General features: G+C 42.8%; 1 long non-coding RNA gene across 1 annotated transcript in view; it reads right to left on the reverse strand.

The window, feature by feature from the left end:
* LOC123746763 (uncharacterized) overlaps positions 1 to 25,727 on the reverse strand; it is a 248,519-nt gene that overhangs the window by 140,721 nt on the left and 82,071 nt on the right. The window contains exon 2 of the long non-coding RNA XR_006771557.2: positions 16,543 to 16,569. This is a non-coding gene — a long non-coding RNA (uncharacterized lncRNA). The remainder of the gene's footprint in view (positions 1 to 16,542; positions 16,570 to 25,727) is intronic.

Here is a 25,727-nt window from a genome sequence, read left to right on the forward strand (position 1 = left end):
GGTAACGAGGTTCTCTCTCTGCTGGACAACCGGCTTTGGTAATGCTCCTCTTACCAAAGGAGCTCCTGCACATATTGCCAGCATCACCCCTCTCACTGTAGCATCCCCCAGCCTCCACCATCAAAACATCTCCAGAGAGAGATGAACAAGAAAGAGAGAGAGAGAGAGAGAGAGAGAGAGAGAGAGAGAGAGAGAGAGAGAGAGAGAGAGAGAGAGAGAGAGAGAGAGTTAGTTAGTTCTCCAGCAGTCGTAATCCTCCTTTCTTTTTCTTGTCCGCAAATGGATAGCGAACGATATACCTCGTCTCTCTTTCTCCCTATTTTTTTCACTTAATTCAAGGTCTCTGGTATTCTGAGTAAAAGAACATGTTTGCATTGTGAAAATACAGAACACACGGCCGCCTGAGGTCTCTGGGATTATACATGCTGGGTCAACACTCGACAGCCTCTAGGACGGTCGAGCAGGAGATGGAGGATAAGCTGTCGATTCAGCTTTAATAATTACACGAAGCTTACGCTGGTAGTTTGAGGTGCTGCTTCAGTTGTTCGTTACCGCGGGTATTTGACGAGGAAAACACTAGGTTACTCTCATCACAGCCTGGAGGCCAAGCTTTTGTGAGTGAAGGACCTGATGAACAAGGACCTGATAGACAAGGACCTGATGGACGCCCTGATGGACAAGGACCTGATGAACAAGGACCTGATGGACAAGGACCTGATAGACAAGGACCTGATGGACAAGGACCTGATAGACAAGAACCTGATGGACAAGGACCTGATAGACAAGGACCTGATGAACAAGGACCTGATGAACAAGGACCTGATGAACAAGGACCTGATGAACAAGGACCTGATGAACAAGGACCTGATGAACAAGGACCTGATGAACAAGGACCTGATGAACAAGGACCTGATGAACAAGGACCTGATAGACAAGGACCTGATGAACAAGGACCTGATAGACAAGGACCTGATGAACAAGGACCTGATAGACAAGGACCTGATGAACAAGGACCTGATAGACAAGAACCTGATGGACAAGGACCTGATAGACAAGGACCTGATGAACAAGGACCTGATGAACAAGGACCTGATGAACAAGGACCTGATGAACAAGGACCTGATGAACAAGGACCTGATGAACAAGGACCTGATGAACAAGGACCTGATGGACAAGGACCTGATGGACAAGAACCTGATGGACAAGAACCTGATGGACAAGGACCTGATGAACAAGGACCTGATGAACAAGGACCTGATAGACAAGGACCTGATAGACAAGGACCTGATGGACAAGGACCTGATGGACAAGGACCTGATGGACAAGAACCTGATGGACAAGAACCTGATGGACAAGGACCTGATGAACAAGGACCTGATGAACAAGGAGCCGAAATACAAGGGTGGAAGCTGGAGCTTCAGATGATATCTATCTGGATATCTAATCTCCAGACGAGCTGTACTGTGTGAGAATATATACCGTCAATGTCAGACTAAAGAGCTATATATAATATGTACAACCACTAACAAATGACCAAGACAGGAAAACCCAAGACCCGGAGCTGAAGCTCAACCATGGAGACTCAACAAGGTGAGCTCAACAAATAAAGTAAATTACTGGAAAAAATATATCATAACTTTGTTTTATCTCTCTCTCTCTCTCTCTCTCTCTCTCTCTCTCTCTCTCTCTCTCTCTCTCTCTCTCTCAACCTGTTCTTCCCATCATCCTCTAAAAGCCTAGAGATTACACACGAATTTCTAATGGATCTTTCATCAAGTCATTTTAGCTAAGCATCTTAGCCAAGACAGACATGAATAAGTAACTAGGATCAGGAAGCATTTAATTCTTCTTTTGCATCTAAGATGATTGAAGAATCTTTGAGGTCACTGGAATATTATTTTTCCTCCTTTATATTTAGAAGGGGAAAAAAGATATTTCTAAAGACAGGGATTCGAGGTTGAAGAGGGATATGAGGTAGGGAATTTGAAATCAATTTATGACACGGTAGGGAAAAAAAGATTCAACAGGGATGAAAAAAAAATGAAGAGTGGAATGAAGTAGAAAGGGAGTTTAAGGTGGAAAGGTGAGATTAAAGAGAGATGAAAATGAAGGAGGAAAGAGTAGAGACCTGACCTGACCTGACTTGACCTGACCTGACCTGACTTGACCTGACCTGACATGTCTAAACCAACCCTAACAGGAGGTGGTCAGGAACCTCTTGTTCGAGCCCCAACCCTCCAAAATCATCTTGTTTTTTTGTATGGACACAATTTCAATGGCTTCGAATGCCACATATATTTTTTTATTTCGTGGAGAATATCGATCACCTTGAGAGCAATATCCAACACTTAGAGAGCAATATCCCACACTTGGAGAGCAATATCCCACACTTAGAGAGCAATATCCCACACTTAGAGAGCAATATCCCACACTTAGACAGCAATATCCCACACTTAGAGAGCAATATCCCACACTTAGACAGCAATATCCCACACTTAGAGAGCAATATCCCACACTTAGAGAGCAATATCCCACACTTTGACAGCAATATCCCACACTTAGAGAGCAATATCCAACACTTAGACAGCAATATCCAACACTTAGAGAGCAATATCCCACACTTAGAGAGCAATATCCCACACTTAGAGAGCAATATCCCACACCTCAAGGTGAAGACATCCACCTTTCACAATCAAACTTTAATGTTTTTGAGAAATCTTAAGTTTCTTCATATTATTAATTTAATGAGACGAGAGAAAAAAAATTTTCAACGTTGCCTTTTCAACGACGATAAGTTCCTTTTCCTCGTTCATCAACGATTATAATTGTTCCTTGTCCTCGTTAGCTCGTTAGTCGTTAAGTTTCGTTTAATCTTGTTTTATTTTTTACAGTGCACGTTCGTCAACGGTTCTAATCCTACGTTCAACAACGGGTCTCTTACGTTCAACAACAGGTCTCTTACGTTCAACAACGGGTCTCTTACGTTCAACAACGGGTCTCTTACGTTCAACAACGGGTCTCCCTCTTACGTTCAACAACGGGTCTCTTACGTTCAACAACGGGTCTCTTACGTTCAACAACGGGTCTCTTACGTTCAACAACGGGTCTCCCTCTTACGTTCAACAACGGGTCTCACTCTTACGTTCAACAACGGGTCTCACTCTTACGTTCAACAACGGGTCTCACTCTTACGTTCAACAACGGGTCTCACTCTTACGTTCAACAACGGGTCTCTTACGTTCAACAACGGGTCTCTTACGTTCAACAACGGGTCTCCCTCTTACGTTCAACAACGGGTCTCTTACGTTCAACAACGGGTCTCCCTCTTACGTTCAACAACGGGTCTCACTCTTACGTTCAACAACGGGTCTCTTACGTTCAACAACGGGTCTCTTACGTTCAACAACGGGTCTCACTCCACATTCCCCAAAAAATTCTGTCCATTTACTGTTTCCCGTTCAGGTCCTCCCGTTCCACCAAACAAATTTACACGAGGCGAGCCGGAGTAAACAAATTTACACGAGGCGAGCCGGAGTAAACAAATTTACACGAGGCGAGCCGGGGTAAACAATTTACACCGTGATGTAAATATACCGTCACCTCTGCCAGGACGCTTAAACTGTAATTGCCTCGTTAAATACCAGTACGTTAACCGCGGAAGAACTACCTACTACCACCTACTGCCATCTACTACTACCACCTACTACCACCTTCTACCACCTACTACCACCTACTACCACCTACTACCACCTACTACCACCTACTACCACCTACTACCCCCATATCCCACCCCAACCCAAACCGGTTTTAAATGTTAGTGTTGGAAAACTTGCTTCTTAATGACCATGAACAGGCTGGCAGGCAGGCTGGCAGTCAGTCAGTCAGTCAGTCAGTCAGTCAGTTAGTCAATCGGTTGGTTGGTTGGGGGGGAGGGAGAGAGGGAGAGAGAGAGAGAGAGAGAGAGAGAGAGAGAGAGAGAGAGAGAGAGAGAGAGAGAGAGAGAGAGAGAGAGAGAGAGAGAGAGAGAGAGAGAGAGAGAGAGAGCGAGAGAGCGAGAGAGAGCGAGAGAGAGCGAGAGAGAGCGAGAGAGAGCGAGAGAGAGCGAGAGAGAGCGAGAGAGAGCGAGAGAGCGAGAGAGAGCGAGAGAGAGCGAGAGAGAGCGAGAGAGAGCGAGAGAGAGCGAGAGAGAGCGAGAGAGAGCGAGAGAGAGCGAGAGAGAGCGAGAGAGAGCGAGAGAGAGCGAGAGAGAGCGAGAGAGAGCGAGAGAGAGCGAGAGAGAGCGAGAGAGAGCGAGAGAGAGCGAGAGAGAGCGAGAGAGAGCGAGAGAGAGAGAGCGAGCGAGAGAGAGCGAGAGAGAGCGAGCGAGAGAGAGCGAGCGAGAGAGAGCGAGAGAGAGCGAGATAGAGCGAGAGAGAGCGAGAGAGAACGAGAAAGAGCGAGAGAGCGAGATAGAGCGAGATAGAGCGAGAGAGAGCGAGAGAGCGAGAGTCAGGCAGTCTTTTGTCGATTATTCTGAGTAATTTTCATAGCTTTGAGAGTCAGAAACCCCAGAAATAACCATAATTTCAATACAATTAAGCAGTCACAGTAATTACAATCCTACCAAAGACAATTATACTCGATTGTGGCTCTGCATTTATCTGGGGCCTGGAATGGGTTAATTAATTACAAGCATATATCAAAATGTTTTTTTTTTAATTTGAAATGCGTTTAATTAGAAACCAGAGGAAAGCATTATAAACAAGGAGGCGACGAAGGCTGTCTAAGATGGGCAGTAATCTTTAGAAATTATTCCCAGGAAGGATTATTTTCTCGTAATTAGAAATTCCTGGAATAGTGGAGTTCACCATTCAAAATAATGGCGAAACAGCTGATAATTCAGCGTTTTCTTTAATTTATTTTCTTGATCTACCCCTACACCCTACACCTCAATTCTCCCTTGTTCCTCCACTTCTTCCTTCCATTCACTATCCACTATTCCCACACTACCCAAACTCTCCCCACATTTGCAGGACGTGTGAGAAATGAACAAATCCACAAGGGCCGTGACGAGGATTCGAACCTACGTCCGGGAGCGTCCCAGACGCTGCCTTAATCGACTGAGCTACGACATGGTCAAAAGAGTTGACTATGTCGTAGTTCAGTCGATTTAAGGCAGCGTGTAGGATCCTCTCGGACGTAGGTTCGAACCCTCGGCACGGCCCTTGTGGATTTGTTCATTTGATGCATCAGGCTATTGTGATTTCTGTGTGTAACGTGTGAGAAACTTTACGAGAGGTGCAATTCGAACACGTAATGAAAGCCAAGCAGGTTAAAACAAATGTTCGAATGTCATCATTTGAGAGTCACGTGTGATGTGATTTTTGTTAATTCGTAAACGCAGGGATCTGGTGGTTAGATTAACGAGCATTTGGCCTATGTTGATGAGGACATCTTCAGCATGTCTCTCATAGCTATTCACTAACTCCCTGAGACCTATTTACAGCTAGGTGATCACGTCAGGGAATCGAACCCGGGACCATTAGGTCGTTACCCAACTGCCAACTGACTATCTTGAGGTTATCTTGAGATGATTTCGGGGCTTTAGTGTCCCCGCGGCCCGGTTCTTGACCAGGCCTCCACCCCCAGGAAGCAGCCCGTGACAGCTGACTAACACCCAAGTACCTATTTTACTGCTAGGTAACAGGGGCATAGGGTGAAAGAAACTCTGCCCATTGTTTCTCGCCGGCGCCTGGGATCGAACGCAGGACCACAGGATCACAAGCCCAAAGTGCTGTCCGCTCGGCCGACCAGCTCCCTATGAGATGTCTCTCATAGCTATTCACTAACTCCCTGAGACCTATTTACAGCTAGGTGACCACGTCAGGGAATCGAACCCGGGACCATTAGGTCGTTACCCAACTGACTACTGCGGGAGGAGTTAAAAATAACTAGTACAACACCCCCTCTACTTTAAATACACAACAATAAATACTGAATAATAAAAAATATTCACGAATGTATTCACATCAAATCAGGGATCGTATTCCCCATTTTCTATGCCAGCATCTTCCGTCAGCACCAAGACGGCCAACTCCCAAGAACTAAGAAACAAACTTAAACACTTCCAGAAAGTATGCAAGGAGACTAATTTTGGCAGAATTGTATCCTAACTGCCGTGGGAGGATGCAGACTAAAATCGCCCCTATATACAGCGAACGCGGAAGCTAAATTGGAATGTTTTTTTTAGAGGGGGGGAGGGGAGAGGCGTTGCCTTGACAACCTGCACTTCGATAGCTGTAATTTGGGTCGCCTGTTGCTCTTTCAGTCATTTCAATAGCATCTGATTGGCTAGTTGAGGATCCCCGCTGTGGGCCAATCATGCGAGGCCTCAGCACCCCGTTACAGCGAGTTCTGAATGATCACTTTATATATATATATATATATCATTCGATTAACAAAATCCATTTTATTCCAATCCATTAACCAATCTTTATTATGGAATCTCTGCTCTCTTTACCTGCTAAATATTATCTTCTCACGTATATAAAATCTCATGTATATATATATATATATATATATATATATATATATATATATATATATATATATATATATATATATATATATATATATATATATGTTTTACAAAATATGTGAATCTCCTTGTCCTCACATCCCAGATCCTTGTCCTATCGTTAATACAGACATTATAGCATACTCTCATACACAGTCATACCACTAGCATACCACTAGCATACCTCTCTAACAATATCGTGTATGATAGTGACAAGTCTGTCACTATCCTGGCGGTGATAGTGACACACTTTACGAAGATTCTCCGGCAGAACAGCAAGATCAAGAACCTCATCTAAGATACGGCATATCTTAGCCGTATCGTCCTCTTCAGTCTTCTGTTGTCGTTTCAGATTTAGCTACTCAGAACGAAGTGTCCATGTAGCACGGGCTATGGTGAGCCCGTATATTCTTCAGCCTTCTCTCCTCAGCCTCTTTTAAACCACACACGGGCCCCTCCGAGCGGTCACTAAACCAATCCAGTTACCAGCCAGAACCAACGGTGCTTAACCTAATCAATCACCAGGTGAGGCCTGTGGTTTCTCACCTAAGGTGACAACTAATTAAGAATCTCCACACCAACTCCCCCCCCCCAGTCAAGAGTGACCCCCAGTCAATCAAGAGTGCCCCCAGACAATCAAGAGTGCCCCCCAGTCAATCAAGAGTGCCTCCCAGTCAATCAAGAGTGCCTCCCAGTCAATCAAGAGTACCTCCCAGTCAATCAAGAGTGCCCCCCAGTCAATCAAGAGTGCCTCCCAGTCAATCAAGAGTGCCCCCAGTCAATCAAGAGTGCCCCCAGTCAATCAAGAGTACCCCCAGTCAATCAAGAGTGCCTCCCAGTCAATCAAGAGTACCCCCAGTCAATCAAAAGTGCCCCCCCCCCATCAAGAGTAACAGTGTCTCTACCATGAGGCCTAAATGGCAAGTTATAATATACAAAATACAGGGGTGGTGGGGTGAGGCGCCCCCCCTAAAAATAATTGGTTATCGCTTGTTGATATCTTTTAAACTAGGTGAACAAGAAAACAGGAAATATTTTAATTGTATCTCTCAATATTTCAGGTTTGGAGTTTTGTTTTTGTCTTTTTGTTCATGGATTTTCAAGCGTTCGCGAATTTTCATTACAATATTTTCAGGCACTTACACATAGTGGTGACCTAAGTGACCTCAGAACCACTTTTTCAACTCATTTTGCGCCCACTTTATAAAACACTTTACATTCCACATTACAACCCATTTTCTTATCCAATTTACAACCCACTTTATAACATACTTTAATCCCTATTTAATAACTTAAAGAGGGAATTAAATTAACTTAATACTCTTGTGTTGTTTAGTAGTACACAGCTGTCTATGACTCTTAAGAGTTAGTAAAACCTAAGAGTGGAGGATTGGCTATGACTTAGAAAATTAGCAATATATTACGATTCTTCATGGCGCTTAAGTTAGCAATATATTAAACCAGTAGATTGCTTATATAACTGAATGTAAACATATATCTTATAATTATTTTATATCTTATATATCTTCTCCCTCTTTCTCATATATGTACTGCTATATCTATTATTAATTTTGACTCGTTCCTATACCTGTAATATTATTCTTATTGATAACTTTCTCGTTATCTTTGCAATGTTCCTTATCGTTATAGGGACGGGGGGGGGGGTAAGTTTGCAATCGTGCATTGTGATAACGAGATAACCATTTTATTTCACTATGTAAAGCAGACAGGAGTTATACAAGGCGTCTCCCTGCGCCTCCTCCTGTTATGGTGGTACTTATAGTAACGAAGTTATAGTAACGAAGTAACTTATAGTAACGTACCATAGTACATATACCGACATACAGAGCCATTAGAAAGTACAAATCTGTACTACTGAATTTGGACAAACCGGAAACTTTCTTTTTGTATTTATGTTGCAAAGACAACCTCAACTAACTTAACCTTCCTAGGCCTATTATACGCTATCTGAGGCCTAATATAGTACATATATGTGCTATATACTAGGCCTAGGAATATTAAAGTTTCTTTTTTAGCTTCATTTTTTTCCGGACTGTATAGTACCAAATTCTACTATCTAACTGGTTAGTACGTCAAAGTTTGTACTATGGTGCTTCATAGTTACAAACACTACTATCTAGAGAGGATGATGGGTTGTATATTCATAATAACGTAGGCTGTCAATGAACAAATCCACAAGGGCCGTGACGAGGATTCGAATCTACGTCCCAGACCATCCCAGATGCTGCCTTAATCGACTGAGCTACGACATGGTCAAAAGAGTAGAAACCAGAGGTTGCACCTAACTTAGAGTGGTTATGCATCACACTATTGTGATTTCTGTGTGTAACGTAGGCTGTCGTCTATGTTAGGTTGTGCGTCTCACGTATAACAAAGTTGTTGGTAATTGGTAGGAGAGCCGGCGGCTGAGGGGACAGAACACTGTACTCGTAATCCTGTGGTCCCGGGTTCGATCCCGGGCGCCGGCGAGAAACAATGGTCAGAGTTTCTTTCACCCTGATGCCCCCGTTACCTAGCAGTAAATAGGTACCTGGGTGTTAGTCAGCTGTCACGGGCTGCTTCCTGGGGGTGGAGACCTGGTCGAGGACCGGACTGCGGGGACACTAAACCCCAAAATCATCTCAAGATAGTTGTGAATAGTTATGGTGCGTGCGTGTATGCGCTCACCTAGGATCGGGCTTCAGCTCTCTGGCCCTGCCTTTCCATTCGACAGCTGTCTAAAGAGGAAAGATTTCCGATCTATTTAGGATTATGAATGGATTGTTTAGTTAATTCTATTTCCCTCCTCGTGCTTGGAGAGGCAAGATCCTTAAGTCTTTGTACAAAGTCTTTAACTCAAGTGTTTCTTAAAGCTTGTTAAGAAACACTCAGGAGTATATCCTTAAATGTTGCAAGTGAAATAATTTGCTTTGACCTGCAAGTGTGGATAAATTGCTGACTGTCTAGTTCAGGCAAGATGTTGTTAAAGATTCGCTACCTGGAACAAAGTTCCAAGTAGCACGGGCTATGGCGAGCCCGTAGTGCCTTTTTTCAGGCAAGAGGCACAACAACACTCATCTTAACGATCAAACTGGCCAATGGCGTTCCCTCATTCGCCTTAACTAACAACCTCTCTCTCTCTTTGAAGTATCTTTCTCATTATACCTTAAGGCTTGGCATTTATTTTCTTGCTGTGTCGTCCCGAGCGACACGACTCGGTTCACAGCGACACTTAACGAACACGGCGAAGGGATACGAACCGGTTCACTGCCATGCACTTTGTCGAGCGGTTGAGGCTCATTATTAGCGCCGCTAAAGTAATGTTCATGGTCCAAGGCTGCTTCTTATTGCATGTGAAAGTTTCTCAGTGTACTGCTGCATGCTGGCTGGCTGGCTGGCTGGCTGGCTGGCTGGCTGGCTGGCTGGCTGGCTGGCTGACAGACAGACAGACAGACAGACAGACAGAGACAGACAGACAGACAGACAGACAGACAGACACTCTCTCCTCGTCTATCGTTTCCCCTCAACCCGTCAATCGTTCACCCCATCTATTTGTGTGTCCAATATGTCCCATCTCACATCATCCTCTCCTTCAGTATATCTCCTCCTCCTTTCCTGTCTTTGTCCTTCCCCTCCAACTCTTCATTATTTATCCTCCCTCTACTGCTATTTCTCCTTTATCCTTCCCCTCTCCTCCTCCTCCTTCCCCCCCCCTTATTCATTCCTCTTCTCTCTCCCCTTTCATTCCTCCCCTCCCCCATCCCTCTTCCCCCTCATTCCTCCGCGACTCTCCTTCATTCCTCCCCTTCTCACCCTCTCCCCCCCCCCCCCATCCCACCCTCGCTTCTACAACATCCGTAATGTTTCAAACAATTAATTCTTGCTAATTACCCATTCAGACCAATATTATGTTCACTCTACTAACCTCATTTTCCAAAATAATAAATCCCCCGTCCCCCCCCCCCACCCTTCCCCATTACATTTTCTGAATGGGTACAATTTAAACTCCCTTTCACCCTCCTTTATCTAGGGACAGTGAAGAGAATCGATTCCATTTTTTTCTGAACCATTTTTTTTTATAGATATATAATTTTTTAATGGTGATGATCGTAAAAGTGAATACTTTTATACTATTCTTTATCGTTGTTTATCGGTAAATATAATAATTTAAGTAAATACAAGTAAATCCAATTTTTCATTACCTCTCATACCAATTTCGATGAAGAGTACTCGTGCCAATTTTGGCTAACTTCAACCAATGCTTCCCGCTTGTATATTTTCCAATTCGTGTATGTATATATTTAATCTTGTGTGGAAGATCCTCCTCTCACGCAAATTGGGAGTCACGCAAATTGGGAGTCACGCAAATTGGAAGTCACGCAAATTGGAAGTCACGCAAATTGGAAGTCACGCAAATTGGGAGTCACGCAAATTGGAAGTCACGCAAATTGGAAGTCACGCAAATAGGGATTCAGTGTCCACCAGTAGTAGTAGCAATTAGCAAGGCAGATCATACGCCATTAGTCCGGTGGTGTTTAATATGTACGCATGCATACATGTATTCACACCTATACACACACACATACATATGCATACACTTATATGCACACACACATACATATGCATACACTTATATGCACACACACATACATATGCATACACTTATATGCACACACACATACATATGCATACACTTATATGCACACACACATACATATGCATACACTTATACGCACACACACATACATATGCATACACTTATACGCGCGCACTCACATATATATACACATACCTATATGCGCAAATATACATGTAATAATAAATATTCTTCGGCCGTCGGTGTGAATGGGTAATGGGGACTAATGGATTGGGGGATTAGGGGGGAATAGGTATAGGATAAGGGGCTGGGGAAGAGGTGAGAGGAATGGGGAAAGAGGTGAGAGGAATGGGGAAAGAGGTGAGAGGAATGGGGAAAGAGGTGAGAGGAATGGGGAAAGAGGTGAGAGGAATGGGGAGAGGTGAGAGGAATATTAGGTACTGAGTGTTTGGATGGGGTGGTAATGGGGGTCCGGTTAATAGAGTCGCCAGAAATGGGTGTTCTTCTCCCCCATTCCCTCGACACGATAACGAGGCTGGACACGCTAATGGTATGCATTCACGTTGCTCAATATGCAACTCTATCCCTCACTCCCTCTCTCTCCCTCCCTCACTCCCTCTTTCTCCCTCTCTCACTCTCCCTCCCTGCCTCCCTCTCCCTCTCTCACTCACTCCCTGCCTCCCTCTCCCTCTCTCTCTCCAACCCGTTCTCGCACTTTCGTAGAGTCAATATTGACTTATTAAATACGTGCATATGTGACATACTAAACATACTAGTTTACCTTGAAAAGCTTCATAGAAAACACCGACCTTACCTAACCTTCTCAGTATGTTAAGATAAGCATCTTATTGCTTCGTAATTACAATTATTACTTAACCTATTATAGGTATAGGTTAATAAATTAGTATGTCACATATGCACGTATTTAATAAGTCAATATTGACTGTAAAAAAGCGCGAAAACGGGTTGCTCTCTCATGGTGTGAGAAGGCATAGTGTAGCCTGCATAGTGTGTACCTATAATGATAGCCTGCAGGATCAAGCTGTTAAATCTTGTAGCCTGCCTGTGCAACAGTAAATTTTCTGAACAACCTATTTCTCCCCCCTCCTATTTTCCTCTTGTCGTATCTACTACATATATTTCTCACTCACACATCCCCAGGATGGTGCCCGTAGCTGCTGTCTTACTCCCGGATACCTATTTACTGCTAGGTGAACAGAGGCATTAGGTGTCAGGAACTCTGATCGTTTGTTTCTGTCTCTGCCGAGAATCGAACCCGGGCCCGTTGAACTACGACTCACAAGCACTCACAAGCACCTATTAATGCCTAAATGATTGAGTATTAGCTCTTGGTTCCTGATTTTCCATCCACCGGTTGTCTAATGCAATGACTCCGGACCTATTTCCCTATCATATAAGGAAAATCTACTTTTAAAAGTAGTAAATCTACTTTTTAAATTATGAATAGAGTTTGCTTCTACAACCTGATCCTTTAGCTCACTCCATTTCCCACTACTCTCACGCTTGAAATAAACTTTCTAACATCTCTATATCTCATCTGAGCCTCAAACTTCCACCCATATCCTCTTGTACTATTGGTATTGTGAACATTTACCTCGTTTTCCGGTGTCAATCCCGCTAAGTATGTTATATGTCTCTATCATGTCCCCCTCTCTTTTCTAGCAGCGTTAGAAAAGAGAGAGGGGGACTTTAGGGAGACTTTAGTTCCTTCACTCTCTTTTCATTCTCCATCCCTCGCAATTCTGTGACGAGTCTTTCTGCAAGCTTCTGAACCTTTTCCAGTTTCTTTGTGTGTTTCTTCAGGTGTGGGTTCCAGGATGGGGCGGCAGACTCCAAAATTAGACAGTGATTTAAATCCCTCCTGATTTAGGTTCAACATGTATGTTCTGACTTTTGGTAGTGTGTGTTTATTATACATATACATACACACACACACACACACACACAAGGAGGGGGGGAGCCGGTGGCCAAGCGGACAGCACGCTGGACACGTGTTCCTGTGGTCCCGGGTTCGATTCCCGGGCGCCGGCGAGAAACGATGGGCAGAGTTTCTTTCACCCTATGCCCCTGTTACCTAGCAGTAAATAGGTACCTTGGAGTTAGTCAGCTGTTACGGGCTGCTTCCTGGTGTGTGTGTGTGTGGCGTGGAAAAAAATAGTAGTAGTAGTAGTAGAAACAGTTAATTGACAGTTGAGAGGCGGGCCGAAAGAGCAGAGCTCAACCCCCGCAAGCACAACTAGGTGAATACACACACACACACACACACACACACACACACACACACACACACACACACACACAGAGGCATACATGAGAGGCGGGACCAAAGAGCCAGAGCTCAACCCCCGCAAGCACAACTAGGTGAATACACACACACACACACACACACACAGAGGCATACATGAGAGGCGGGACCAAAGAGCCAGAGCTCAACCCCCGCAAGCACAATTACGTGAGTACACACACACACAGAAATCTGTTCACCAGATGAGAGACGAGCCAAAAGAACTCCGAAGCGCAACCCCCGCAAGCACAACTAGACGAATACACGTAGGTGAGTACACACACACATACGTGTATTATAAAAAAATCCACAGCCAGCAATAATGGATACAAAAATATACGAATACAAATTGCACCGAGTAATGGTCACGGCATTTATTATAATGTCAAATTATTTCATGTATTCAGCACGGAACAACATTGACACAAAAAATATGAATTATACTTTCAACTTGCTATGGACTCGGAAATATATAGAGTGCATATATATAATATATGCACTCTATATATATTATAAATATATATATATATATTTTATATATATATATATATATATATATATATATATATATATATATATATATATATATATATATATATATATATATATATAAATATATATAAAGGTTCATCTGCAACATTTTTTTGCTTGATAATTAATAATTTTTAGGTTAATAATTAGTTAAAAAGATGATATCCAACCCACAACTTTTTAAGGTGAAGAAACGTCGATGTTTCGGTCCGTTGTCTCATCAAAAAAATTATGAATATATCACAAATGTTTAGTAGGTTTTCTGTAAGCACTAAACTTAAGAGGAAAAAAAAATCTTTTCTGTGAATTAGTATATCTAAAAATGGCAGGCATTTAGCAATTTCAGTCTCTATAGTAAATTTTATAGAGGGGACTTGATCATTAAATTTTGCTAAAAAAATCATCTGAATTTACAGGTTCAAAATCATCTGAATTTACAGGTTCAAAATCATCTGAATTTACAGGTTCAAAATCATCTGAATTTACAGGTTCAAAATCATCTGAATTTACAAGTTCAAAATCATCTGAATTTACAGGTTCAAAATCATCTGAATTTACAGGTTCAAAATCATCTGAATTTACAGGTTCAAAATCATCTGAATTTACAGGTTCAAAATCATCTGAATTTACAGGTTCAAAATCATCTGAATTTACAGGTTCAAAATCATCTGAATTTACAGGTTCAAAATCATCTGAATTTACAGCTTCAAAATCATCTGAATTTACAGCTTCAAAATCATCTGATATTCAAGAAATCTGAACATCTGAATTTACATTCGATGGTCAGAGACACAAAATATCATCAACGCACCTACACTATGGAATGATTCCAGGGGCAACTTACCTCTGACTCGCATAAATCTGAAACACTATGGGTCCCAGTGCTGACCTCAGAGGGTCCCAGTGCTGACCTCAGAGGGTTCCAGATGGCAACGTCTGATGCATCTTTTCCACTACCGTCACTCTCTGTCTCAAACACCTTCCCTGTCACTCTGTCCTGTCATGTTGAGCACTCAAGTGACGTGATCTCCTCTCAAAAGACCTATAGACAAATCTAAATATATAAGCAATCCGCGTATAGTCCACCTTAGCCTCTCACTTAGTGACAAACTTCGACAGTGTAAATTTCTTGAACAGATCAAGAATGTGTCTATAGCGTGGACGACGAGTCACAATAACGAGGCTGAAGCTGTGATGACCAGACTACACACCAGAAGACGAGGAGACGACGACGACGACGTTTCGCTCCGTCCTGGACCCTTATAAAGTCGTTTATTACGTCCATTATCAACAATCGACTTGATAATTGACGGAGCGAAACGTCGTCGCCTGCTTGTCTTCCGGTGTGTGGTCTGATCCTAATATCTAAGGCGTCTTCACCGTCACTGGCACATGTAAACACTATTCACCTCAGTTGAACTCCCTGTCCCCTCTCCTTACTTTTAAACAATTCCTTAATAGTCAATATACGACTGTCTAAAAACGTACGAATTCATGACTATTGACGACTGTCACAATAGGTACTATCTAAATAGAAGAATGGGTTGCATGATGCAGTCTATTCTCCGCTCGTCCTCACTCAAAAAAAGATCAAATAAAATATTAATTGCAAGTTAAACGACAGTAAATCATTCCATATATATAATTTTCAAGTCAGTGCATCGTTCTTCTGTTATTGTTTTAGATTTAGCTACTCAGAACGACGTGTCCATGTAGCACGGGCTATGGTGAACCCGTAAGTTCAGTAAACCATTCCATATATATAATTTTCAAGTCAGTGCGTTAAACAAACACCAAACAAATATAGTTGGAAAATATGGACGAAAGCCGTGGGAGACCTCTTGGGTGCGACACCTTTGTAGAGTGACACCTTTGTAGAGTGACACCTTTGTAGTGCGACACCTTTGTAGAGTGACACCTTTGTAGTGCGACACCTTTGTAGTGCGAGACCTTTGTAGAGTGACACCTTTGAGGAGCGAGACTTCTAGACACATGGAGCAACATGGAGGCTCCATGTTGCTGCATGGCAACATGGAGGTCACTATCGCCCCAACAACGAGGTCATTGGAGCAACATAAACACTGACATTCAACCACACCAATTTCGACCCAACTAATAAGAGTCGAAATCTGAGGAACATTATAAAAAGAGCTTTGCGGCCCAGGAGCTCTTCAGAGCTCTTCCATCTCTTGAAGACGGAACATTGGTAGTCTTCTCTCCTCTGACCAGAAGAGACGCCTCTCAAGAAACTCTTAACTGCCTCATCTCAAGTTACAAGGAACACTTAACTATCTCAAGTTACCAGTCCGATGCAACCAAGCAGCAACTTTCCGGCATCTTGCAGAGTACTTAAATCTCATAAGTGTGTTAACTTACCTAGTTGTTTTACTTAATTACGCCTATTAATAACAGTAGCCTTAATAACGTTCTATCATTGCCCCAGAAGGACATACAACCCGTGATGTCTTACGCTCGTTAGAAGCGATAGTTAACCTCTCTGGGAGAGTTAAATTGACCTCTGAAGACTTGTTAAGATTTGCGTGAGGTACTCACCATTCTCACCACTGGAGGATGGCCTTCCTGTGGGAGGAGAAAATATGTCAGTTCTTTGTCTCTTTTATACAGGAAATGTGTGTGTGTGTGTGTGTGTGTGTGTGTGTGTGTGTGTGTGTGTGTGTGTGTGTGTGTGTGTTCATGTGTGTAACATATTGAATAAAGATATTTGTATAATTTCATTAATAGTTTTTGCTAAGCACTAATAATGATCAGATATCAAATTAAAATGCACTTAGAATAATATCAACAATAAAACACTTAACTTCTGTTAAAGTGTAAATAAAATAAGCCATAACTGGAAATAAAAAAATTAAAAAAGCTAAATTTAAAACAAAACTGTAATTAATTTTGCTAGCAAAGCACAAAATAAAAATGGCAATAACGACAATAAAAAAAAATCCTAATCACTCACTCCACACATAAATTTTTTTCTATAAATTTTACAAGAAACATTTCATTCAAAGCTAACAAAAAGATATTAAAAAATCCATAATACGATTCGTTCTTGATCTCAAACGACAGTTAATATAATTTTATCACAACTTGTTGACCAGACCACACACTAGAAATTGAAGGGACGACGACGTTTCGGTCCGTCCTGGACCATTCTCAAGTCGATTGTCTTGAGAATGGTCCAGGACGGACAATCGACTCAAGACAATCGACTTGAGAATGGTCCAGGACGGACCGAAACGTCGTCGTCCCTTCAATTTCTAGTGTGTGGTCTGGTCAACATACTTCAGCCACGTTATTGTGACTCATCGCCTGCTTATCACAACTTACCTATATAATTAAATCTGTGTATAGCACGTAAAGCCGCCAATCTTTACTTCTAGATCAATAAAATTAATTTTGACGTGAGGGTTAACAACAGCAATAATAAAATAGCAGGATGATCTCCCACTCCGCCTTATTAATCCTCCTTATTAATCCTTCTTATTAATCCTTATTAATCCTCAAAGGTCCTCGTGAGCAGGTGATGCACAATACCCAGACTTGGGAAACTCACAAAGAAGACTTCACATAATTGTTCAGAATTTGTTAATGCTTCAGAGGCGACTGATATTGTTGCTTAACTGCTACTGTTAATTCACCTTAACTGCTGTAACTGCCCAACCCGTTCTCGCACTTTCGTATAGTCAATATTGACTTATTAAATACGTGCATATGTGACATACTAAACATACTAGTTTACCTTCAAAAGGTTAGTTAAGGTCGGTGTTTTCTATGAAGCTTTTCAAGGTAAACTAGTATGTTTAGTATGTCACATATGCACGTATTTAATAAGTCAATATTGACTGTAAGAAAGTGCGAGAACGGGTTGAACTACCTCATGGTTACTACCCATTACGCATTAACTACACAATCATAACAAAATATGACTAACGAATTCATAATTGGCTTCTGTTATCCAACGCCCCAAAACTCTGTTGGGTTCTAGACTGACTGAGTAAATATGGAGCCAAAGAGTCGCGTTCCAATTTACAATTCTCTGGACACGCGCCGCGTAATTTTGCGTACGAGTTTGTACTTACGTGTCCTAAACCCATAAGAAATGTACTGGATAAATTACAGGTATGTCGAACTTACTGATGTAAATAGGAGCTTTGGCGGCCCGTTTATGTTACATTTACACGCGAGTGTGTGTGTGTGTGTGTGTGTGTGTGTGTGAGTGTGAGTGTGAGTGTGAGTGTGAGTGTGTGTGTGTGTGTGTGTGTGTGTGTGTGTGTGTGTGTGTGTGTGGTAGTCAGCTTAATTTCATTTGAAAATAACACTGACCGTAACCAAATTGCATTTCAATATGTTGAATCCATTACAATCACAGTAACTATATGAAGCTATATGAAGTAGCTATACGTAGCTATATGAAGTAGCTATACGTAGCTATATGAAGTAGCTATACGTAGCTATATGAAGTAGCTATACGTAGCTATATGAAGTAGCTATACGTAGCTATATGAAGTAGCTATACGTAGCTATATGAAGTAGCTATACGTAGCTATATGAAGTAGCTATACGTAGCTATATGAAGTAGCTATACGTAGCTATATGAAGTAGCTATACGTAGCTATATGAAGTAGCTATACGTAGCTATATGAAGTAGCTATACGTAGCTATATGAAGTAGCTATACGTAGCTATATGAAGTAGCTATACGTAGCTATATGAAGTAGCTATACGTAGCTATATGAAGAGTATATAGTGACAATACCCCCCCCTCGCATCAGACCTGGAGATGGGACCTGCGGGACCTCGACTCACCAAGTCTTTACACAACAACTGACGAAACCTCTACATCCTGGAAGTAACCATGGCTCTTCTAGTCAAGCCTGGCCTCGGGCCGGGCTTGGGGAGTAGAAGAACTCCCAGAACCCCATCAACCAGGTATCCTGCCAATCATATAAGCTTTGCAAATTCGCCACGCAAGGTTTTTATCGATATAAACGGCCCGCGTAGCGCTCCTGAGCTCATAAACGCTTTAATAAATGTAAAGAGAGAGCCCCCATGACTGAAGAAGGATACACAGGTTTCGTATGGGGTCGCCTGAATACTTGATGGATCCTAATTAACCCTGTCCTTATGGTGCCTTTTTCTCAACCACACTAATTTGTTTAAAGGCTTATTTCGTCCACTATCAATTTGAACAATGAACGGTCTCGTTTCTTGCAAGGTCGTCGTTCGATCCCCCGATGCTGCAAGTTGTTGCGAATCATTCCTTCACACTTAGTTCATTATCCCTTCTTAAGTGCTAAAGAGTCACTATTTTTTTTCACTCTACAGTCAAGACACACATTAGGGTGAGGGTGGGGGTGGGGGGGGGCAATGCACAAGACCACCACAATAACCTGATGTATCTATGAGAAATATTTTGGTGGGGGGGGGGGTAGGATGGTGGAAACGCTGGTTCGATCCCACAGACCTGCTCCAAAGAGTTTCACACACATATATATAAGGGTGAGTGGAAACTAAAGAATTATTCATTAGAAGACTTAGAACAAGGTGTTGTATACACGACAGTGAACAACCTATCAAAATACAGCGCAATACAACGTAGTGTGAAAAAAACAGCATTACTGTATAACAAAATACATTATACATTAATCTAAAACAATGCACCAAAAAGTGTAATACACAAGGAAATCGTCCATAATCAAAGTATACACTATACACAAAGTATATAAAGTATACACAAAGTATACACTATAACGTCCAGGCTATTAACAGAATACAGAGTAATACACACAAAAATACACCACAATACACTGTAATACACCACTATACACTGTAATACGCCACAATACACTGTAATACACCACAATACACTGTAATACACCACAATACCCGACCAAACGGCATAATACACATTATAGCTCAACAGAATACAGAACACTACACCACAGAATTCTTCCTCTTCAGGGATTAGCCTCTATTTCTGAGCCTCTATTGCCTAAGAGTGACAGCATTAATCAGAGACCATTGTGGCAACTGCCAGTCGACCACTAATTGCACATCAGTATGGCATTCCAATGGCACCCCACCAATGGCGTCCAGTTGAAACACGCGATGGCACCTCTAAGTGCCATCACAGTGACATTCTGATTCATAAATGATATCCTTGATGCTGTAGAAATTCATCTAGCCGGCAGATTGCGTTTACAAGCGGTTTTTTCAATAGCAAAAAGTAAAACCGGAGGGGATTGGGCTCAGCGACCCCCAAAATGTCTAACCAACCAAGTAAACAATCATTCAAGTGACCGGACGTCTATTAAGCTATTTGCGGCGTCATAAATCAATCAAATCCCTCCGTTTCTAAACTGGCAGTATTTACCCAGGTCTTTTCTAAATCTAAGTTCTCCCGAATAATATCCATTGTTTCGTGTTTTCTTATCCTCAAGACAGTTGAGGATACTGAGACCTATCCTACTGAGACCAATCCTACAGAAACCTATCCATCCTGAGGCATCCTATATGTCTCCCAAGAATGCACTTTCTCCACCAAATTGAGGTGAAATTTCTAAAGGTTGACAAAATATTGATGCACCAAAATGGAATCCTATTACAAACGTGTGATCGCGTGTTTGTTTCAAGCGCAGGTTAGACACATGTGAATAAGTTTCCTTGGAAATAAACAGGAGTTGTTCTTCTTCGTATAAGTCAACAGGCCTCCTGTAGCCTCCTTTAATCTGAATGAAAACATTGGGATTTTTTTTTGAGAGGGGGGTGGGGGAAGGGGGAAGCCACTGAGCCCAATCCCCTCCAATTTATAATTTAGTTTTTGTGCTGTCAGGAAGCCGATCCAAGACTGTCAACGTAACGGATGTTCTTACGTTAAGTGATCATAGTAACGTCATCCTACTGAATGCGTTAATAGGTGGAAACATGGATAAAGTAATATTGGATTAATCCAGGCGGAACGATAAACGGAGGAACGGCTAGAAATATAAGGTCAGCACACGAAAGGATACACAGTGGATATAAGGTATACACGTATAACCCAAAGTGATATAGCTGGTTACTTGGGCACACGCAGACACATTGTAGTATGTGTATATAGTCGCAAGGGGGGAAGGGGGGGGGGACTGTGCAACTGATAGTCGCAGGGGGGGGGACTGTGCAACAGATAGTCGCAGGGGGGGGACTGTGCAACAGATAGTCGCAGGGGGGGGGGGGGAACTGTGCAACAGATAGTCGCAGGGAGGGGGAACTGTGCAACAGATAGTCGCAGGGGGGGGGGGAACTGTGCAACAAATAGTCGCAGGGGGGGGGGGGAACTGTGCAACAGATAGTCGCAGGGGGGGAGACTGTGCAACAGATAGTCGCAGGGAGGGGGAACTGTGCAACAGATAGTCGCAGGGGGGGGGGGGAACTGTGCAACAAATAGTCGCAGGGGGGGGGGACTGTGCAACAGATAGTAACAATTTCTGAGTACTCAATTTCCTGTCGAACAGAACACAAAGAGTAACAGTCAATCAATTAAAATCAAGTCCAAGCGCAGTTAAAAGCTCTGTACCTCAAGGTACAGTCCTTGCACTACTGCTTTTCCTTATTCTCATATTAGATATAGACAAAAATACAAGTTACACATTAAACCGACTGGTGTATCACAAACCACTCATGAATATATAAACATTGTTTTGGTTTTAAGATTCAGCTACTGCGAATAAAAATGCTGCAAGTAGCACGGGCTATGGCGAGCCCGTAGAGGACTTACCTGGCACAGGAGCGCGGCTGGAACCGTATGTATATCCACCCAAACTCATTCCTATATGCGCCTAACCTACGAGTCTTGGCCTTAACACACAATTGTCAAAACGGAAGGAATGCAACTACCTCACAGGAATAGCCCCAACCCCCCGAGGACAGAGCTGACTAAGGGATATGTATATCTGATTATCTTGAGTTTTCTTTAATTAAAACAAAACTGTCTTTAATATACGGCGAAAACAGCAATTATGCGCATTTAAAACACGGGGAGGAAATATATATGTAATATTTTAGTAATATGACCAAACCACACACCAGAAGATGAGGAGGAGACGACGTTTCGGTCCATGGCGGACCGAAACGTCGTCGTCCCTTCACTTTCTAGTGTGTGGTCTGGTCAATCGACTTGAGAATGGTCCAGGACGGACCGAAACGTCGTCGTCCCTTCACTTTCTAGTGTGTGGTCTGATCAATCGACTTGAGAATGGTCCAGGACGGACCGAAACGTCGTCGTCCCTTCACTTTCTAGTGTGTGGTCTGATCAATCGACTTGAGAATGGTCCATGACGGACCGAAACGTCGTCGTCCCTTCACTTTCTAGTGTGTGGTCTGATCAATCGACTTGAGAGTGGTCCAGGACGGACCGAAACGTCGTCGTCCCTTCACTTTCTAGTGTGTGGTCTGGTCAATCGACTTGAGAATGGTCCAGGACGGACCGAAACGTCGTCGTCCCTTCACTTTCTAGTGTGTGGTCTGGTCAATCGACTTGAGAATGGTCCAGGACGGACCGAAACGTCGTCGTCCCTTCACTTTCTAGTGCGTGGTCTGGTCAACATACTTCAGCCACGTTATTGTGACTCCTCGTCAGCATTATCAAGTCGACTGTGATTAAGTAATATTATATAACATTTTATAACACAAATAACCCGTATATTGTCCTTGAAGAATATACCCGCGGTGAAGACTGATCTTCAATGGCTATATAGCCATTGAAGATATAGCCTTCAATGGCTATATAGCCATTGAAGATATAGCCTTCAATGGCTATATAGCCATTGAAGATATAGCCTTCAATGGCTATATAGCAATTGAAGATATTGCCTTCAATGGCTATATAGCCATTGAAGATATAGCCTTCAATGGCTATATAGCTTATACCAGCAGGCGTAAAATGAGAAAGCAGCTTTGCCAGTTAGCCAAACTTGTGCAAACGTTTGACTCAACTTAGTCACAGAGAGTGATTAGAGGTCACGGTGAGACCTGATGATTCTGTTCACCCGCGGGTCATACCTACTGATCCCATTGTGTAATGAGTTTTGAGTCGGCAAGTTATCATTGTGGGAAGTCGCATTAAATATATCATTCTGCAACATCAAAGGCTCTGCAACAAAGGGGAAAATGCGTTATGCTAATTTGTTATAATTCATAATTGTACAAAATTAATTTTTTTGGGGTAATCGGTAATGACTTTGGTTGATATCCATCAAATAACAGACCGGTTTTAAACGAGTACAATATTGAGTCATTATTGCATAGATAACCGCCATAGTTTGTCTTTGTTATAAGGGGGTTTATAACATATAGTGGGGGGTCCTGTAGAGCAGTAGTCTGCGTCCTCGGGTCACAACCAAGGATCCTAGGGCCTAACAGAGACGGTTGGGCACTGTATACACCGGAGTTAGACAACTATTATTTCTTGCTGTTTAAGATTCGCTACCTGGAACAAAAAGTTCCAAGTAGCACGGGCTATGGTGAGCCCGTGGTTCCAATTATTATGTTTTGCATTCTGCTAAGGTGCCATTAGTAGCTGGTCTGGGGAAGTGGTAGAAGGGGGGGGGGTTGTAGACCCAGAGGAGGATATCCGCTCTTCCTTTCAGGCTTCCTGTCACCGATTATAGCAAACAATATTTAGAAAGGATCCGAACGGGTTATAGTTTTTCTCAACACCCAATTAATACAATCTTAAGCCATAAGACTCACTCACTCACTCACTCACTCACTCACTCACTCACTCACTCACTCACTCTCTTTCTCTCTCTATGTCAAATAAATTAACACACCTGTGTAAATTGTTTCAATGGTGACAATGTTTTTGGTCCGATTCAAACTTAACGCAAAATTGATGCAAACTTGACGTAGCTTGACGCAAAAAATTCAGACAATTACGCAAACTTGACGCATAGATGCAAACTAGACGCCAACTCAAAAAGAACTCAAGGCGAGAATACCCTTGTGCATGATCCACACAGAGTCAGAGAGAAAAGGAATTATTTACGCAGAAGCCAATAGAACGGGGCATATTATTCCAAGAGTGGGTTGCCCGCATTGAATCAGCAACTGACCTGGCAGCAAAGTCGAGGTGAGATTGAAAGGGGGATATAATTACCAGGACACACACACACACACACTTACACCAATGAGGCACTTTCTAGAAGATTATATAGTACTCAACCGCGCGGACCGTCGGGGGATCGAACGCCGGCCTGAAAGAAGCAAATTCCTGGCTGTACCGACCAGTCCAAGTGGTTGGTTGGTTGGTTTTAAGGTTGAAAAAACAAATTTAAAGTTTGTCTCTCTGGTGGAAATTTGATGTCCAAAGTGCACAATGAAGATACAGTGAAAGAACTTGTGTACTGTGAATCCCTATAGCAATACATCGTGTATATATAGTGAAAAATACAGTGAATATCTGGTGAACACCTGGAGTGAGGATTGCGTATAGTGAGGAGCCACATTGCAGACTACCTTCACCCGTGGCGTACTGTAGAGGGCTATTGGTACTGTAGAGGGCTATTGGTACTGTAGAGGGCTACTGGTACTGTAGAGGGCATGCATGCAACAGAGTGCAGCTGGGCGCTCACTTAGGCGCTTACTTGGGGCTTACTTGGTGGCTCACCTGGGCGCTCACCCGGGCGCTCACCCGGGCGCTCACTTTGGGGCTCACCTGGGCTACGCCAGGACCTCTTACCCCACCATATACGCCGGAGGGAAGGTCCTAATGTGTCGTGAAACACACGACTGCGTAAGGTGAAAACCTGCGCCGGGCTTTGTGAAGCAATTACGCAACTACTTACGCAACCTGTGCATCTTTCCTCCACATCACAACCACCCCCTCCCCTTCCACCACCACCACCATCACATCCACCTCAACCACCACAACCATCACAACGCATCCACCCCAATCTTCTCCGGAATTCAATAGGAAATTTAGTTTCCGAATTCCAACATCTTCTATATGTCAGTTTCTCTCTTTCTTGCTACCTCCCTCTCTCCCTTCCCCTCTCTCCCTTCCCCTCTCTCCCTTCCCCTCTCTCCCTTCCCCTCTCTCCCTTCCCCTCTCACACTCTCTCCGTGTCTCTTGTACTCTCTTAGTTTCTGTATCTCACTCTATCATTCTGATAATTGGTGTTTTTAATAGAGACCCACACCTGTGGAGTTAACCATACCTGTATTATCATACTTGTATTATCATACCTGTATTATCATACCTGTATTATCATACCTGTATTATCATACCTGTATCACCATACCTGTATTATCATACCTGTATTATCATACCTGTATTATCATACCTGTATTATCATACCTGTATTATCATACCTGTATTATCATACCTGTATCATCATACCTATATCATCATACCTGTATTATCAGATGTCAATGTCTCATCGCAGACCAAATGTAGAATCATTTCCAAATACGTGAAATGGAGCAAACTTCATGTCAGATATTTGATGAGATGGTTCTCCTTCCTTCCTACTTGGACTGGGAGGTATAACGCGATGGCCTTGCTGTTTACAGGGCCAGTGTTCGATCCCCGATGGTTAAAGTTTACTGGTATCCACAAAGACGTGACACGTGGTGTGACACGTGGTGGGACACGTGGTCCTGTGATCCCTACACATCGTGTTTTTCTTCCCTAGACCAATCCACCCCTATGCTCAAACCAGTATTTACCCAGGTCTTTCCTGAATTTAA

Source organism: Procambarus clarkii, chromosome 93, assembly GCF_040958095.1.
Source record: "Procambarus clarkii isolate CNS0578487 chromosome 93, FALCON_Pclarkii_2.0, whole genome shotgun sequence".
Taxonomy (NCBI): Eukaryota; Metazoa; Arthropoda; class Malacostraca; order Decapoda; family Cambaridae; genus Procambarus; species Procambarus clarkii.